Genomic DNA, 19300 nt, shown 5'->3' with positions numbered 1-19300 from the left:
TCAAAAATACTCTTACCTCCACAGTAGGCTTTACTTCTTGGCTTTGAGTCAGGATGCTTTCTGGGTGAATTACTGAGCTAGACAGCATACACTGAAACATCACATGCTGTCTCTCCCCTATATGATCAGGGACAGGACATGTAGCCTCCCTCAGCTTCAGGCTATTTATTTGGAAAATGAAAATCAATCATTAATTAAATTGTTTAACCGCTTATTATTCGACCCAGATGTGATATTGACTATGATAAACTTCGTAACTTGTGAATTATTACACAGATAGTCCATTTTCTGAGTGAGAAATTACCTTTTTCTTCCTTGTATCTGGCTCTAATCCCAGCTAACTTATAAAGTCCTTGGGAATAAAATGCCAGGATTCTGTTGTGTGTCTAGTTTGCCTAACACAGTGCCTGATGCACATAGGGGCTTACAATAAGCCACTGAATGGATTCCACATTGCTGTCAACCAACCAACAGCACAATTTCCAGGTGCTCCTTTAATTCCCAGTACAACTAGTCATTGTACTAATTCCAAAACAAGAGTAGGTTCTGTCCTATGACCTAGAGAAATCAAAACTGAACAAATACATACATATATATAGCATATGTGATATGGGAAGACTTGCAAAGATAACTCAGCCTTAGTAGGAAGGATTCAGACAATGTTTCCTGAAGAGATGATTTTTAAATCATGTCCATAATAAGAAAAAGCAGAGAAAAACTTATGTGTAGAAATTGCTTTTGGGGACAAGTGGAACAGTGTATTTGGGAGCCCTATTACTGAGCTCCATCAATAGGACTTACACAAATAATTGACTACACCTTGAGATTTTCCCTTTCTTTCTTTTAAATTTTTATTATTGGCCATTGAACCCAGAGCTTTCACACTGCGCTATTTTTAATTTGTTTTTCTTAAGTTGTGAGATACAGTCTTGCCAAATTGCTAAGTTGACCAGGTTGGACTCAAACATGTGATCCTCCTGCCTCAGTCTCCCAGAATACGAGGATCCTAGGGGTGCAACTTGATTGACCATAAACTTCTTGACAGCAGGAGCTGTTCTCTACTGACTTGGTTTCTAATGTTCTGGCTAGGGTTGAAATAATATAGTAGAAACTTTATAATTGCTTATTACATATGTCAACTGACTCAACTGGGAACAAGAATACCATCCCTGTGTTAGGAAGAGAGTATCTGGTACAAATAATCTCTCCAGATATTGACCTTGAACTCTCTTCTTGCTAAAAATCTGACTAAAACAAAAAATATATGATTAAATTAACCAAAGGTCATGTAATTTCCCCCTTTCTCTATGTATTGTTCTCTTTAGAGATCAAGGTATATCACCAAAAAAACACATACCCAGAACATATTTTTAGTGATTCACAAAATTTGCTGTCCTGGGAAATATTTTAGTGTTATAGCTTGAGCATTTTCTTAAAGATTATTATTATTATAATAAACACTCTGATGGCAGAGTTTAAACAGTTTTTTGAAACCACTTCTAACCCCTTGGGTTCATTTTATTGTTTAATATTCTTTGTGTGAGAATCCCTGGAACAAATTATTTTGCAGCTAAAACATGGATCCTACATTCATGGAGCACATTATTTCTTGTCAACCTCCTTTTTTTGAACTATCACTTCTTTCCCAGGAGTCTTTTTAGGCAACATTTTTCCCAATCATCTGCACCCCTAGCATGACAGTTTAATGCCATAGATATACAGTCTCTGTTTTTATGTACTCAGAGTATATTGGAAAGCTACAAACCATTGTGATGGCTAAGATTCTTTGAACCCCTCCAACAGTAATTTTTGCCCCTTTGGGAGGCATATCATTTCCATTGGAAATACACGATACCACTAAAAAACACACATCTCTGTTATGCCACATTTTTTATTCAGATTTTGGTTTTTCCTTTTAAGAAAATAGGATGGCATTTAAGATAAGATATGAAAGCAAACCTAAGTTTTGTGCTCTGTTTCATTCAAGGAAAATCATTTAAATTGTCCCAATTTCCTAAGTTTCCTTATTTAATAAATAAAAATAGATATCTGGCGGAAATAACTATAGTACTAGAGAAGATAATTACTGTCCATTGTTCTATATAGTTAATTCTCAGGGTTAAAATATTGGCTTGTTGTCAGGGAAACATTCTAAGAGGAAGAAATAAGGAACAATCACATGGAAAGAGTTGGGAATAATTTTTGCTTAGGCTCATAAAGGTGAGTGGGCTGGCTCATGCTGGAGACAATGAGAGGGAAACCCTTAGGAAATCTTAGATTGATGTGTGCCATCAAATGCAGAATCCAAACTGGTAGAGGAAACTTATTCTTCTACTATTACAGCTTTAAAATATACCAGCTGTGTGACCTGGGAAAATTACTGAATTTCTTAGTTTTAATTCTCTCACTACTAAGTAGAGGAAATAGTATTTACTGATGAGGAGAGTTGTGAGGACTTCATGAATTAACTTCATATATAAAGAAGGTAATCTATGTCTGGTTGATAATAGCTCACTTTGGGAGAATAAAGCCATGGAGTCATAGTGGCTTTAAGACTTGATAAAAGATATAACCCTCATAAGGCATATAGGATAGTTCAGTCTTAAATTCCTAGTTCTCCAGGTTATAATTTGGAAAAAGATAACAATGAGACACTATCACTTTTATCATCAAGGTATCATCATTATTTCAAAAAAATCTAGCTGAATTTAGGCATGTCTAGAATAAAAATTCTGAAAAGATTTTAATTACTTATTTGTTTTAATTAAAATTTTTTTTTGATGCTCCTGGGGTCAAACCCAAAGCCTCATACATGTTAAGCAAGTGGTCTACAACCAAACTATTTCCCTACCTCAAAATATTCTGGAAAAGTTTTAAATTAGGAAATATTGGTTGCCACATGTATAACAGAATTATTTTTTTATAACAGAATTATTGATCAACGGTTTTTTCCTAGTCTTTGATCAATAAAGGCTGGGATGATGTATTTCAAAATAAACCTCGACTTTGGTGCCAGAAGAAAGAAGTCAGTACCAAGGACTGTACCCATGAGTAACTTCACCTTTCTGCATATACTAAAAAGGGGAATGATAATATCTATTATGAGAAATTATTACCAGGATACAGTAAGATATTCTACAAAAGTTGCCTAGTAAAATAATTGCCATGAAAATTGTCTCTAAATTTCATTCCCTCCAATTCACTAATAAATGCAAATTTGGTATAATATTTCAAACTCCAAGGTCTTATAAAAGGGAGACTCAAGATTAAAAAAAAAATCCATTCTGCTAAAAAGTAACAACAGATTTTTGGTGGATATAGTGAGCAACCAGGAGACTGATAGTAATGCAAGAGAGAAGAAACTACAGTTGTACCACAGAAGAAAATGTCTTAAGGGAGAAGGAATCTCTTTTATGAGGAAGATTTAGATGGAAGCAGTATCAGACATTATTAATGCTATCTTACATTGAGAGAACTGGGCCTAAATTGAATCTTGAATCCAAATGTATCTGGTTTCACAACCTCAACCCAACAATAACATAGTTCTTCTCATTTTCTATAAGGGTAAGAAGTGTAACTCATATAAGTTTGTTTCTTATACACATGTCCCTCCAAGAAAGTCTTATGAATTCTCATTGTTCAACTGATCTTTGCTGATCATAACTGGATGGGAAATGAATGGGAGAATAGATGCATGGGAGAAAGGATGAACACCAGGCTAGCTGGCTAAGTTTATGGCAATAAAGAGCTAATTATTTCATGTGCAATGTTTTTCTATACCCACAGTAGATTTTAAAGGAAGTAAATTATATGATTCCTGTTATTGAGTACCCTCAAATCACTTGACCAACTGAAGCCAGTCTAGGAAGAACAAGTTATTGTGACAATCTTGTCTAGATATTAGAGTCACTGACTACTATGTGAGTAACCTTGAAAGTGTCACTGGAAATTCAATGAGCCAGCCCTCTTGGCATTCAGGTGAAGATAAACAAGGGATAGTGATTTTGGAAGAACTAAAGCTACATAGCTAATATGGTACAGAATTATAATATGGAACTAGATCTCTGGACAATTATATATCTAGTTCCCTTGAAGCTAGATAATCCTGTAAACTAATTGTATAAAAACTAAAGCAATTGCTTTTTTCTCTTGAAAACTCCAAGAGAGGAAAAGTATTGTTACCAAAAACTGGTGGGGGATATTTGAGTTTTCTAAAGACATGTCTCTTTTTAGATACATGTTCTACTCCTAGATAAGGTTCAGACATATAAATCAATGCAGACTAAAGAAATACATATTATTTTTCTTATTTATAAAGTCATACTTTAAGAAACCCAGACTAGATAATATATTTATTATGTACAAATCTTTCCCAATTAAATGGAAAATTTAGCCTAGGATTTATAAGTATTCTTTGGAGATCATTGTAAGTCACACTTTTAAAAAGTATATGATTGATTATGAAACATACAAAGAAATCCTGAAATTTCCAAAACTTATGTTCATTGCACAGGAAAAAAATACATATAAATAGAGACATAGGCTTTTAAATCACACAGTAAATCTGAAAGAGAGATTTGATTTTGCCAATCTTATTTTGTACTGGTGATACAAATTATTTATCTTATAACTCAGAACTCTAAAGTCTTTCCATCACAACAAGGTTTACAAATTCCAACTCTTAAATTTTACCCATAGCTCTGATTTATAAATTCTATGTTTTATTATTTTTATTCTTTTTCCAAATAAAACTGAGTCGTGAAGTTCCAACTTAAGGATGATGGTGGTTGTTAGAATGTGTTCACCATTATCATTATATTAGAGAATTACTGAGAACCAGAAAATTCTTTTTAATGGGCTAAATTCTAACAAACTGTAAGTATGTGATAAAACATATGTTAAAGCACCTAACTAAAAAGAGAATGTTAACAGGTGGTATGTTGTTTAATAACTTGAGCTACTTCAGCTTTTACAATGAGGTGTTTCTCTGGAGACATATACTAGTTTAATTGCTCACCAATGGAAACAAGTGAGATTTCTCTTGCTGCTTTCCTCATGCTCAGTTTTCCCTTACAGCGATGGTCCCAGCTCACAATCCTGGAGGACCAGTCCCTGCCTGACCAGGTGGTAACAGTTCATGGCCATCGTTAATATCAGCATGATATTCCTAGAACAGCACAGGAACATTGTTTTGTTGTCCACAAGTAAGATATATATTTTTTCTTTGTCCATTTACATATAACTATCAAGGGACACAGATTCTCAATTAACAGTCGTTACCACGGCTATCCTTCATCAGGCATCTATCGTGAGTCAAACACTACATCTTGTGTTCTCATACAGCGTATCTTTGATCCTCCCAACGACACCATGTATTGAATTGCTGTGAGCAAGGAGACTGAAGGTCTGAACATGTACATGTTTTGCCCGAGTTTGCCTGGCCAGTCTCCTGGGAAAGAAAGAGCTTTCTCCAATTGGCCCAGGATGACTCTTGGTACCATGGCCTCTCAAGGGCTTCAATGAAGCTTTTTAAACACAAATACTTACAGGGACGAAGTATGTTCCATATGTTCCATATTTTATCTAAAAAATTCTATGTCAGACACATGCTGCCCTTGGGAACAGGGGCTCAGAAGTTCCAGACATCTTTCAAGAGCGCCTACACACCTAGTCTTTTACATGACAACCACGAAGTTTTAAATGCTGCCTCATGGTTTTGGGGTTTAGTTTCTCTTAAACACTATGCCATGCTGACCACACAGTACAAAAAAAGCTCAGATTTGACAGAAAATCTGACAGGTTACGATTTCTGCTGAAAGTATTACAAAATTTAGTGTAGCTTCCTCACATATAAATATTTGTTTATTCGATTATATTTGGAGAGTGTGGATATGATGACTCTTTCTGATTCTTGGGGGGTAAGGGGTTATGTATGTTTCCATTATATAAAATTAACCCTATCCCTCTGATTCAAAAATCATTTATAATATATACCAACATTATTCATATTATTGATGATGTGATCAATGCATTGCTTTTCTCATATAATCCAATCTCATTAATGTTCTCATTCATCATTGTTCTACCATTATTTGGGAGGAGGTATATTTGACAAGCTAAGCTTTACTTGTACATTTTTAACAGATGTCAGATTTTATTTGTATGGATTTTATTTCTTCTGTATATTCTTTATTAATTAGCTTATTAATTGGGCTAACCTTATTTACTTTTGTTTTTGTCTTAACAAACTCCTGAAAATGTGACAATGAACTCCTCTTGGGTACCCCAAGGTTGCTTTATCTTCTTGTAATTCATAAAGTGTCTCTGGTAACTTTACATATCTTGTTCTGGTCATTTATGCAAAAGATTTATAGGATGAAGGAGAGTTCAAATTTGGTGAAATTACCTAAGTAATTTAATATAGGTTTCACTTCCAAAAGATTTTCTGAATGCTCATTTAACAAGGCTCACAAATATGAGAAGACTTAAATCCATGAAAAATATGACAGAAGTAGGTAATCGATTCTTTCCTGAAATACATTGCCTCTTAGAATAAGGCTGCATTTTGTTCTAAAGCTAGACCCTCTTGTTCATCAGTTTATTGAAACATCAACTGTAATAACTGTATCAGACCTCAGGGGTAATACCTACCCTATTTAACACTAATTCACTGTCAGGATCTCTTAACCCTGTATGTATAACCTTTTTTTCTTTTAATCTTGGGAAGTTCGTTATTTTTATATGGATCAGTTGAATGAAAGAAAAAGTTATAGCTTTTGAAATGTATTTAATGCTTAAATTTTAAAGACAAAAATGGGACTTGTTACTGAGTTTGAGTCTTATAACAAACTCAGAAAATAATCAAAATCTAGTACATCAATCTTCATCCTTCTTCTGTGGGGAAAACAAAATTTAATGCTGCATCTGAAAATCAAGCTGATTTAAATTGAGTGTGTGCAAAATCTTTCTTTGTTTATTTTCTCATAAAAGAATTGTGCCCCAGTCTTCATGTGTTGATATGTTATTTCACAGTTCTCTGTTCTGTGCTTGGCTAGAATTTGCCATTTCCTTCAGGAAAACACGTCTGATATTCTGGAAAATTTCAAGGAAAAAGAAAGACGATATACTGGGTCTCAAGCATTCCATTCATAGCATGAGGTCATTGTGGTCATCATTATCACCATGTTACCAATAAATGTTTTCACTTACATTGTACAATAAAGAAAAAATACCAGCAACTCATTTATATTTCCCAGAGTATTAAAAATGACCCCACACCCAGAGTACTTTATCTTCTTTTTCACAATAGAAACCAAAAAACGTCAAAGGGTCCTAGTGCTCTTCCAAGGTACCCTAAATCTAACATCATTACTCATTTCTGGCACCATGCCTACATAGGAGTGAAGCTGATTTTTTTCTTAGTCTAGAAAAATACATTTTTTTCCCTTGGTGGTACAAAGGAAATTCTTTTGCTGTCTTGTCTTAAGCTCATGGATACCTTAGAATTTCTGTCCCTAATTCTACAAAAGTTTTCTAGTTTTTGAGAGGAGGACTCAACACAACATTTGTCAAGTTTCTTCCACATGCCACTCCCTTTAAGGGTAGTGTGGAGATGTGAATGTTTAATATGTAATTTACTGAAAAAGTTAACTTTTGTTTGAGAAATGTCTGTTTAGGTTCTTGGCCTATTTTTAACTGGGCTACTTGTATTCTTGCTATTGAGATTAGTTTCTTACATATTTTGATAATAATCTCTTATTAGATGTATAATTTACAAATATTTTCTCCCATTCTCTAGGTTGTCTCTTCACTTTGTTAATTGTTTCCTTTGATGTACAGAAAACTTTTTAATTTAATGTCATCGTATCGGTTTGTTTTTGCCACTGTCTCCTGCACTTGAAGCGTCCCACTTCTGGGAACATATTTAGAAAAACTAAAATCAGTATGTCGAAGGACTAGCTCTGCTCCACAAGTATCATATCATTTTAGCTTTATTTGCAATAGAAGACGTAGAGTGGGTGTTCATGGGACTCAGTGCAATTCACTATTAAGGGCTTAAACACTTCTCTGACCCCTAGGTTTCTTTTCCATGAGACAAATGAAATAGACTCATTAAAGCACCAACCAGTCAAGGGAAGTTTTATTCTCAGGAAAATTTCGGAGAAGATAGCTGGAACATCTGGCTAAATTTAATGTCCAGGTGAGATATACTGACTACCTTGAATTTCTGTCCTTCCTTTACTCCTTTAAATGACCTGAGTACTTACTAGGACTACAGTTAGTGACTCCTGTAAATATATTCATCTTTTATTCACTCTCTCTTTTCATTACTAGCAAATTAATTAGTTAAGCTCTTGTTAATTTGTATAGTAGGGGAAAGAAAAGGAAAGGAAAGAAACCAGCATGTCTTAAGTGTACTTGAATAAGCATTGTAAATAATATCAACATTAATATCAATAAGTATTGAATGAAATACTAGAACTATATCCAGTCTGGAGATGTAAACTAAGGATCAGAGAAATTAACTGACTTTTCCCTAGGTAAAAGTCTAGGAAATGGAAAAGCTAGAATTTGAACACAAATCTATATTATCCTGTGGTGCTTGCTTGTCAACAGCTGGTACAATCACAGAGGAACCATCTTTACACTGTTGCCTTTTCTCTTCTTCCTCTCCCCTTCTTTCTTCCTTCACTCCCTTCTTCATGCCTTGCTTCCTTCCTTTCTTCCTCCATCTTTCCCTTTCTTTCTTCTTCCCTCCCTCTCTCCTTGTCTTCCTTCCTTCCTCCCTTCTTTCCTTACATCCTTTCCTCCTTCCTTCTTTCTTCTCCTCTTCCTTCTCTTCTGTGTTTTCTTTGGAAAACCATTTATTTATTCTATAAGCCCAACATTCTCTGTAACCTTTTGCTCATGAACCACTTGTCAATTTTCCTTTCAATTCTCCCTCTGAGCAAGCTTTCCAAACCTCTTCCCTTACTAGCCACCATTACATAACCTCAAGACCTGTATCTACTGCCTCGAGAGTTTTAGAAAAAAATCAGACTGAGAAAATCCAACAAGTAAAGGCATAGTTTAAAATGAAAATGATCTCAAGTTTTGAGAGCTCAGAAGGACTAGCTTTGCTGTTCTGAAGAATAAACTTCTTTCTTCACTGCTCCTATGCAACAAAGTTACAAAACTCACATAATTAAAATACAAGTTATCCCACCTACAATCCCAGACTTCCTTCCTTGTTAGGTTCTGGATCCCATAGAGAGATTGCCTTGTAGTGATATGTTACCCAATGTTCAATCTCACTCTTTGGAAAATTGCATAACCTGGGGTAACTGGTGCCCTAGACCACAGATTTTCTGTTCACTTTAATGTGATATTGTGCCTCAAAGCTGAAAGTCATTAGAACCACCTCCATTTTCATCTTATTTCTCTACTTGTCCTCTGAAATGTTTCATATTATTGACCCCTCCCTATTTGCTTGTTTTGTTTCCATTCTGTTTTCCTTTAAAGAACATTTTATTGTAAAAGATATCCCAGACACAGGAAAACAGCAAAAGAAATACACAGCTTAATGAATTGTAACAGTGAATTATCACATGACAAATGTCCTTGTAACTACAACCCAAGTTAGGAGATAATACCACTCCAGTGACTTCAGGGTTCCCCCAAGTTTGGTGGAGATATAGGCTATTTATGTTGTGCTTGTGTGATTTTATGGGCAACGAAATATTGTAGCACAGAATTAAATTTGTTTCACCTTTGCTTCTGATCTATCATTTCTGTAAAGCTACTTAAGCTATCTTCTAATGAGCGACTCTTGGCATGTGCCTTTTTATGAGAATCTGACCATTTAACTAAAGTCAGTGAAATTTGAGATTATGGCTGTCTAGTTCACCATGGCATTTCCAGTTTTTAGCACAAGGTTTGATAGGTTATATATTCAATAAATGATGTTACCTCACACTGGAAATAAATTCCTGCCCTGAAATTATTTATTCATGACCAAGGTATTTACTGGTGAGCTCTATTCTGTGCTTGACCCAGCTCTAATTGTGAGGAGTCCAACATGAGTAAGTCATTTTCTCTGCCTCAATGAGTTTGCTCTTCTTGGATCAATATGTGTAAGGAAACAATCACAATGAAGTAGTGAACATGCTCTATGGCATATATATGTATATATACACACACACTGAGATATACACATAAAGAATATACTGACTAATTCTTCTGGGAAAGTTGAATGAGTGGCATTAAAATTTGATTGTAAAAGATAAATAACAGTATGCAAAACAGAGCAAGATCAACTATATATTTGTTAGAGGCAAATTAGAGATGTGCCAAGCCACAAAGATAGGAAACCACCTCACATCCCCAGGGAGTTGGATGCTGCTGACATGTTGGATGTTAAAGGTAGAATTTTTATGTAGGTAGGAAAAAAAATATGTTGGGAAGTAAACCTGGGCTTCATTCATCATTCTAAAAATTTTCCTTTGGATCATATTACCTGAAAATGAGGGCTTGCAAGAAAAGGAGTGACATGGTCAGATTTACTTTTTAGAAAAATAAGTTGTGCTTATATGGCAAATGGAATGAAGGGACTCCAACAAAACATAGTTGTAGCATATATTTATTGCATTTATTTGGGGCTGAATAAATGTCATGTGAGAAAGAAAGCCTGGAATCTGGATTAGAACAAGGCAAGAAAGCAGTATATTTTGAGGCTGATTGTAAAAGAAGCAGAAGAAGGAGGATTTATGGATAGATCTGGAAACTCCTAACAAAATTCAGAGCTTGAAATTGCTCCTTTTTTCCTTTGCCCCTGTGTTGTTTGGCTACACATAAGAATGCTGTATTATGTCTGAGGGAGATTCCATTCATTGAAAATGGGAATCTTAATAAAGTAAATAATATTTAATCAGGTGTATAATTTGCCACAATGGAGATGATCTATATCAAAGCTACTACTTTCCAGTTAACTTCCTGTCCTCAGTCATGACAGCAATATCAGTGGTGTTCTTGTGTTTTCTGCATTAATGGCACTGCCTAAAGGCCATAAGTAAGAGATGCATAGTAGTCACTCCTTCATCTTGGAGTGACAGAGCTCAGTTCGGGGTAAAAGCCACGAGAAGCACCACTGGACTGAACCTTCCTGGCTACTCCTCTGCAAAATAGAGTCGCATAAGAATGATGAGATGTTCCCTCAGAAAGGCTAGGAACAGATTCAGCTTTAGTACTGAGAACTGTCCTATAATTACTGTGAGCCTCCATGACCTCATCCAAACAATGGGTAATCTGCTCACAGTGAAGGATTCGTTGAGCTCTTGTGAAGTTGTGAAAAGATATTTCACTGGAGACATCATGCCCAGCACCAAGTAAGTGTCCAGTGTTGGGTAGTGTTGGCACATCTATTTCTAATATTAATTTCAGGTACTAATACTCCCATTTTACATATCTAGTGACCAAGCAGCAAAGATATCTTCACTAAAGACCACACAAAGGAGGAAGTGACAGAATAAGATTTGAACAAAATAAATAAAGAAGGCAGACCTATCTTTCAAAGTACCATACATCCCAGGGTTGTAGATTTTGACACTGCTTCTTACAAAGTGAAGATGGTGGTATATTTCATATGTAGGCAAGAAACATTCATCCTGCTGAAGTGGAAGAGTGTTATGACATATAAGAATATAATAACATATGGGAATACATTGACAAGCTACTATGCAGGAAAACACCAGAACTTACTGCTTCTGTTTACTATAATTTCTATAACTTCGCATGGAAAGCAGAGTAAGGAAAGAAAGAAGGCAGAAAGGCAGGAAGGCAGGCAGAAAGGCAGGAAGGCAGGCAGGAAGGAAAGAAGGAAAGAAAGCAGGAAGAAAGGGAGGGAGCAAGGAAGGAGGAAAGGAAAGAAGGAAAGAAATAGTCTTACAAAGACACAATCCAGCTTGAATTCGAAAAGCAGTTATTGATTCCTCCATCCTTACACCAGTGTCAGCACTTAAGCAGGATCTGAAGACTTTGACGATGATAATTTTCAACCAGGAATATTTGTTATCCTGGAGGGAATGTCCAGTTACATGAGGGGAAAAAAGTTCCTTTGAAAGACTGTCACTATAGGATGTGATTACAAAGTGACTAATTTGTGGGTCATTGCCAAAGGTAGCACTTTAGAGGGAAGTGAAAGAGAGAGGATTTCAGTGATGATGTTGACTTGCCTGGCTGTTTGTTAGATATTCACGTGCTTTATTTCAGTGTCTGAGAGTACTTTGTTCATTTATTCATCATGCAACCAATATTTAGAAATTGCTATACGACAAATTTGTAAAAGCAAAACTAGGTACTGGAGATGACAGAGGAATTACTCAAGGCCCTGTTAAATAAGACAGGCTGGCAGGGTCACATGTTCTTTAATATTGAATTGAAGAAGAAGAGGAGGACAATAAGAATATGAGTAATAAAAAATCAGATAGTAAGAAATGCTATGGTGAAATAAAAAGCGATGTTGACAGAGAGCAATGGGGAATGGCTTCTTCAGATATTGTAGTCAAGGAAAGCCTCTCTGAGAAGATAAATTTTATACAAGACCTGAATTTAAAGAACAGGCCAACTATGTAAAGATCTATGGAGAGCGATTTCTAGGTGAGGACAGTCAGCTAGGAGAAATGTTCTCAAGTTGGAATGACCCAAGGCTTTGGTTATATCCTAAGTGGGAGAGGACTGTCAGAGCAGGTAAAAGTGATAGGTTGGAATATATAAGGGCTACTGTTGGGGTTTGTTTTTCTTTGTTTGCTTTCTTTCTTATTTTTTAATTTATATGTAATAATTGTATATTTTTATTGGCTTCACTGATGATTTGATATATACATTCATTACTTAATCATTAAAGTAGGGTATGAACTCATATATTTTTTTATTTCTCTGTGGTGAAATTTTTCAAAATCCTCACATCTAGATATTTTAAATATTTAATATAATGTTAATCATAGTCACTCTATTATGTAACAGAACTCCGGAAGTTATTCCTCCTAATTGTAAATTTGTATACCTGTTGAACATCTCTCCTTATACTCTTTTCTGACCTGCCCTCCATATTCTCCAGTAGCTACTCTCTTTCCTTCTATGAGATCAACCACTTTTATGTGAGACTGGAACATTTGAGGTAGAAAAAGAAGAAACGGGGATTTAGCTCAGTGTTGCCGCCGCCTGCCTCACAAGCACAAGATTCCTAGTTTGATCCCTGGTATCAAAGAAAAAGAACTATAATAGAAGTTAATAAAAATTTGTTGGTGTTTGAGGAATGGATTGATGGACTGTAAGATTGGAATCATACAGAATGATTAGAATAGATTCTAAGAAATATTGCAATAATCTAAAAATGGTGGTGCCTTGGACTACAGTAATAGTGAAAATGGAGGGAAGTAGACAAATTTGGAATTTGTTTAACAACAGACAGGGCCAGCTATACATTGGTATAAGTTATAAAGGAAAAAAGACAGAAAGATTAACTTGCACTGTTTTCCTTGACAAACTAAATGGTTGGTGTTACCATTCCAAGATAGAAAAGGAGGACAGATTGTGAGGAGGAGTGTGAGATGCGTGACATATTCTGATATTAACATGATTATTAAATATCCCGGTGGAATCTATAAATCAGGTGTGACTATATGACCCTGATGATTTGTGTGTTTTATAAACGAGTATATGTTCAGTGTGACTGTATACACGATCTCTGTAGGTTCTTTGGAACTATAATCTTACCAGAGCCCATATCAGAAGGTATGCTGAAAAAAAATTCAAGGGAGTGCTACTAAATATTTAGATAGAAGGGCAATGAATGAGGCAGTTTTAGGATGGCCAGATGGTATAGGAAATACATGAGGTAATGACAGAAGAAATTAACTCTCTATTAATGGTTGTGTCTTAGCTACTTTTCATGTTGCTAAGACAAAATACCTGACACTCATACAGGAAAAAAGGCCTATTTGGCTTACAGTTTGTAGGGTTTCAGTCCATAGTCCGCTGGCTCCAAGGCAGGGTTTAATGGCAGAGGGGCATCACAGAGGAGAAATAATTCACAGAAAGCAGGCAGAGGAGAGCACATTAGCCCTTTTTCTGTCCCTTATATTTAATGCAGGCCACCCATACTTGGGGTTGTAGCACTCACACCCTAATCTTAGCCAGAACTATGTCAATCCAATGAGTAGACTGATTTAGTAATCACACACCCTTGATCCCAGAACCACACAGTCTAGATCCAGCCACTTGTTGAAAGCCCCCCTGCCATGAGACTTTGGGGGGCATCTAGACACAAGCCATAACAGATTGTATAATGGTTAACAGTATAGGGTTTGGAACCAAATATACATGGGTTCAAATCTAGACCACCTTATTTTTCTGAGTTTCATTTTTCTTGTTTCCAATAAGGGAAGAAAAATAGTGTTTTCTTCATCATAATATCATGACGTTAGTATGAAGAAATGTATGGAATGAACGTCTATGTATTACCTCTTTTGATGAGTTTTCCTTTTTAGTTTTTACATGAATAATGAGTGAATCCAACATGAAATTATATGTGTATAAATACATATGTCACATTCACTAATATATGTGTGTCTATATATGTTTATTTATTTACTTTTTCTTTTTAGATTTTTTAATTGAGGCTGAGCTTGAACTCACTATGTAGCCCAGGCTGGCCTAGAACTAGCAGCAACCCTCCTGCCTCAGCCTACCTAGTGCTAGGATTATAGGTGTGTGCCACCATGCTCAGCCTCTTTGTACATTTATAGGTGCATGTATGTATGATGTACATGAGTCTGTATACACACGCACATAATGTCACAGTGCTGTGAAGATTATACAGAAAAGTAAGAGATCTCTGGGCCCATTGTCTCTGTCTCATCTGTCTCTCTGTCTCTGTCTCTATCTCTGTCTGTCTCTCGCTCTCTGTCTCTCTCTCTCTTACTCTAACCATGCCACCGTAATTCCTACCTATCTAACTATTTTCTAGTTAAGTCTGATTGTTACCATTCTAAGTCTAAATAATATGATTATACAAGTTTTTCTGATGTAATCAATTCAATACACCTATTGATTTCTTCTGCAGGAAAATTAGCTGTTTCTATGACTTCATTAACCACCCTAATTTTAGTAGGCACAGTTTTCAGCCTATTATTTGTACTCACTTAAATCGAATAACTTGACCTTCTTTCCTGTTTAATTAATTTTAGAAAGTCCCTCTTGAATCACTGTCCACATTATGTGCTGTGTCCCTCCTTCTCACCAGCCAACAATTATTAGATGTAAAAACCAGTAAAATTCCTCATTTGACAACATAAATGTCCCTCGTTATCAAATCAAGTATTTTTCCTTTAATTTTGTTTTCTTCTTGCTGAATTGACTATCACTCTGAATTTGCCAGTTATAAAGTTGTTTAAATGGCACTCAGAGTTTATCATTTATTTCCCTCCACTAGTAATTAAAAATAATGATGTATTGCATCTGATTCACTGGTGGTTCATGTCTTTTGTGGGAGAAATACAACACTGGTATGAAGAATATGGGACCTCAGACAGGCATGGTGGTACATGCCTGTAATCATAGTTCTCAGGAAGCTGAGGTGGGGATCATAGTGAGTTTGAGGACAATCCGGGCTACAGACTGAGTTCAAGTCTAAACTACATAGTGAGACCCTGTCTCAAAAAACTCAAAGCAGGGCCGGGGATTTAGCCCAGTGGTTCTGTCGCCTGCTTCACAAGCACAAGGACCCAAGTTTGATCCCCGGTACCAAAAAAAAAAGAAAAAAAAACTCAAAGCAAAACATAACAACATGGTCTCTGAAATGAATCTTACAGGTTCTTGCCGTGACTCTAATGCTAACTCAGTGCCTGTAGGGGGCTCTCTGAACCCTAGATTCTTCATCTATACACTTGGGTGAGGGCAACCTAAATATCCAGCGTTGTTAGAAGCACTAAGTGAAATGCAGTCAAAGCGCTTAGTGAAGTTTCTCATGCACAGTAAACATGGCAGCAGTGCCAGCTTTTACAGGAGTTTTTAATTACCATTTTTTTAGTGAAAGAGTATCTGCCAAATTCACTGTGCCACTAATATCACCTAGATCCTTAGTCATTGTGTGACTTACGCTCTGCTCCATTCCACATTTGAAAATATCTTGAATTTCTAATTCTAATTTGGACTACTCCTGTGCTTGTCAGCTTCATGACTGCTCTTCTTGACAATGTACTCTTCTTCCACAGCTGTTCACTCCTCCATACTTTACTTTCGTCCTTGGCTTGTTTCATTCACCAAGAGATGCTCATCAGTGTTCTGATGCCATGCAATTTGTTGGAATCTTATGTTCTCCAAAGTTCCCCTCAGTCTCTTCACTATTGCTGGATTATTCATTCTTTATCTTTATTTTACCAGATTTCCAGAACAGTTATAGTCATTCCATCATTTGTTTTTGTAGATTTTCTCCTTTAATCTTTATAAAATCCTATCATGCCAGTACTTATAATTTCCATTTTAGAGATGGAATAACTGAGGTATATGAGGATTTAAAATAGTTCCCAAGTTATCTAATAGCCATCGCCAAAATCGCATTAATGGTCCATGTTTTTAGACTTCAAAAGCTTTGTCACAAAGGACAGCAATGATTCTTCTTTGTGTCAGAAGAAACTGGAAACTGTAAAGCTTACTGAGGTGAAAAATGAGAACAGAGGGGATTGTGGAGGTAGAAAGTGCCATGTTAGCATAAACACACAGCTAAGAAAGCACATCTGAAAGAAGAGATGCAAATACAACTGGTCCACAGGCTAGGGAATAAAGAAAGGGGTTACATAAAAACAAGTCATTTTGTTCCAAATACTTGCTTTTGTGATGATATCAAGTGTGTGATTCCAGCTGTGATTGTATATTTTTCCAGATAACAAAGCTTTATAATAGTATCCTGTCCCAACTAGACTGACAAATTAACACTTGCTGATGGCGGTCCACATTTCTCTGCCACATGGGGCTGGCAGCTGCTGCTAGCAAGCATATCTAAGGAGAGTGGCTATAGAATGCCTTACCCAAAGAATCTATCTCATGTCTTCTATTTGCAGTTCTTAAAAAAGATAAACAAATGTATTTTTATATAAAATATATTGAAGCCATATAAATATATTTAATCATTGATTTGCACAGTTAATTTTATCAAAACAAAATTCTAGGTCTGTGAATAAAGTAAGGACTTGAGAAAGAGAGATTTTTCTACATACATTTATGACATATAATGGGTGTATTTCATTATATAGTCACATTAAGTTCATATTCAAAATGCAAGAGTTTGTATACACATTCCTACAACTCCATGATATGTTACACACATGCATTTGTGTCTCCACAGCTTGCTCTTCTCTTCTTGCACGCATCTACTGATCTATCTGCATCTGTGTATGCACATACACACACACACACACACACACACACACGAGAATCTGTCAACAAAATGCTACTATAAGGAAATAGGCTTTAGAATCAAATACATTTAGAATTGAAGTTCAACCCTGGCTCAGTAAGTTTAACCATAGGCAGTTTACCTCAACACTTAAAGTTTAGGTTTCCTTCTTTGCAAAAATAGGATGAGAGTACCTACTTCAGGGGTCGCTGTTATGAAAATGATATTAAAGTTCATTTGAAGCCCTTAGCAATGGATTTAGTGCACAGTGGAGAGTCAATACGTGTTAACTATCATAAAGATGATGTTTAAGACATGTCCATGCATTGAGTTCAAAATATATTTACCACACATCTATTATATTGTAGAGTATATATGATATATGCTTTTTAAATATTTTCAGGTGCTTGTACACATGCATGAATATGATCTATTAAGAATCTGTCCACCTATTGCTACTTTTATGCATACCATTGTAATAGTATATATAAACAAATTAAGTCCAATAAGTTTAGGAAATATTATGAAATATTTTGAACCAGTCTACAGGTTTTTACCTGAGATAGTAAAATAAATAAACTCTATCTGATACACTTACACAGTATTTTTGCTGTATTCAGGAAGAAAAATACACAAAGAAATTATTATTATTCTATGTAAAATTCAAAAGCATGCTGTATGGAAGAAGTGTGAGAAAATCAATTACTATTACCTTCCAGGACTGAGGAAAGAATTCCTAGTTCTAGGACACAATTGAAATGAACCTTAAAGGAAGAAGAGAAGCTCATTAGAGATGGAATAGCAGGAAGAGGCAGAAGTCAGTTCAAAGGCATGGTAGAAGACGTTTTTGAAAAGAAAGATTAAAGTTTGTGAATGGCTTTTCCTGTCACCTTACAAAGTTTGAACTTTATTCTATAACAAATGGAGAGCTGTCAAAGATTTTTAATTAGGAGGATAACCCGCATTCATCTGTGCTATAAAAGACTGTTCCTGACAAAACGCAGAGTAAGGAGAAACTGGGGGAAAAGAAGATCATATTGGAGGTCCTTACAGTTACAAAAGAATTTTGGTTGTGTAGTCATTTACACTTTACAAAACATTCACTTTTGTACTTGCTTCTCATGCAACCCTGTATGACTTGTCCATATCCTCATCAAACTGTTGCTCCTGAAGCTTTTAGTTTGCCTTTCTCTGATTCCCTAGTGCTTTACCAAGAGGAGTAGAGAAGTATAAACATACCATACATGAAAACTGAATGAATGGATGATTTTTTTCCCATCACATAGATAGGAATGCACATTTGGGTAACTGACTTCCTTCATCAATCATCTACTATACTATTATACAAGGAATGATTGGAAAACATGGTGAATGCTTAAATTTAAAGAATGAGTATAGGAAGAGACACATTGCCATGAATCCTTCTCAAAATATTCTGCCTAGATTAAAACACACTAATCCCATCATTTTTGTCACTGTCTGAAGTAGTTCTGGAAATCCTCTTTCTAGAATGTCTTTGGTCACACTGTTGTGACTACCCTGATGTCCTAAATTGATTCAAAGTGTTTATTTTTATTGTCATTTTGACTTTGGGAAAGATCCAGAAGTTACACAGTGCAATATCCAATGAATAATGAGAATGAACACACACTAATATTTTTACAAGCCTGCCTTTCTGCTGTTGGAAGTCAGTGGCATATTTTTAATCACATCTCATGAAGACACGATTGAAAAAGGACTTCCAGAATTAATTCAGAAAGTGGCAAGAATGATTGGATAAAGTGTATTCAAGGTGGGGAGAACTATTCTGAGAGAATTAATGGTAATGTGTCTTTTTTATTTAAACATTAAGCATATATTCAGAGCACA

The 19300-nt window shown here is 35.6% G+C and overlaps 1 protein-coding gene across 17 annotated transcripts in view; it reads left to right on the top strand.

The window, feature by feature from the left end:
• Positions 1 to 19300, top strand: part of Tenm4 (teneurin transmembrane protein 4) — a 2854999-nt gene that overhangs the window by 1001966 nt on the left and 1833733 nt on the right. Inside the window, exon 6 of one of the 17 annotated variants that reach the window (XM_087211371.1) lies at positions 5077 to 5204. The exons of the other annotated variants lie outside the window; for them this stretch is intronic. The gene's annotated coding sequence lies outside the window, so the exon portion shown is untranslated. The remainder of the gene's footprint in view (positions 1 to 5076; positions 5205 to 19300) is intronic. 17 annotated transcript variants of the gene reach the window in all.

This window comes from Heterocephalus glaber, unplaced genomic scaffold (assembly GCF_053883595.1).
Source record: "Heterocephalus glaber isolate CG9 unplaced genomic scaffold, H.glaber_assembly_v1.0 deba00001428, whole genome shotgun sequence".
Taxonomy (NCBI): Eukaryota; Metazoa; Chordata; class Mammalia; order Rodentia; family Bathyergidae; genus Heterocephalus; species Heterocephalus glaber.
The sequence above is the reverse complement of the archived record's forward strand: the minus strand, read 5'-3'. Positions and strand labels throughout refer to the sequence as shown.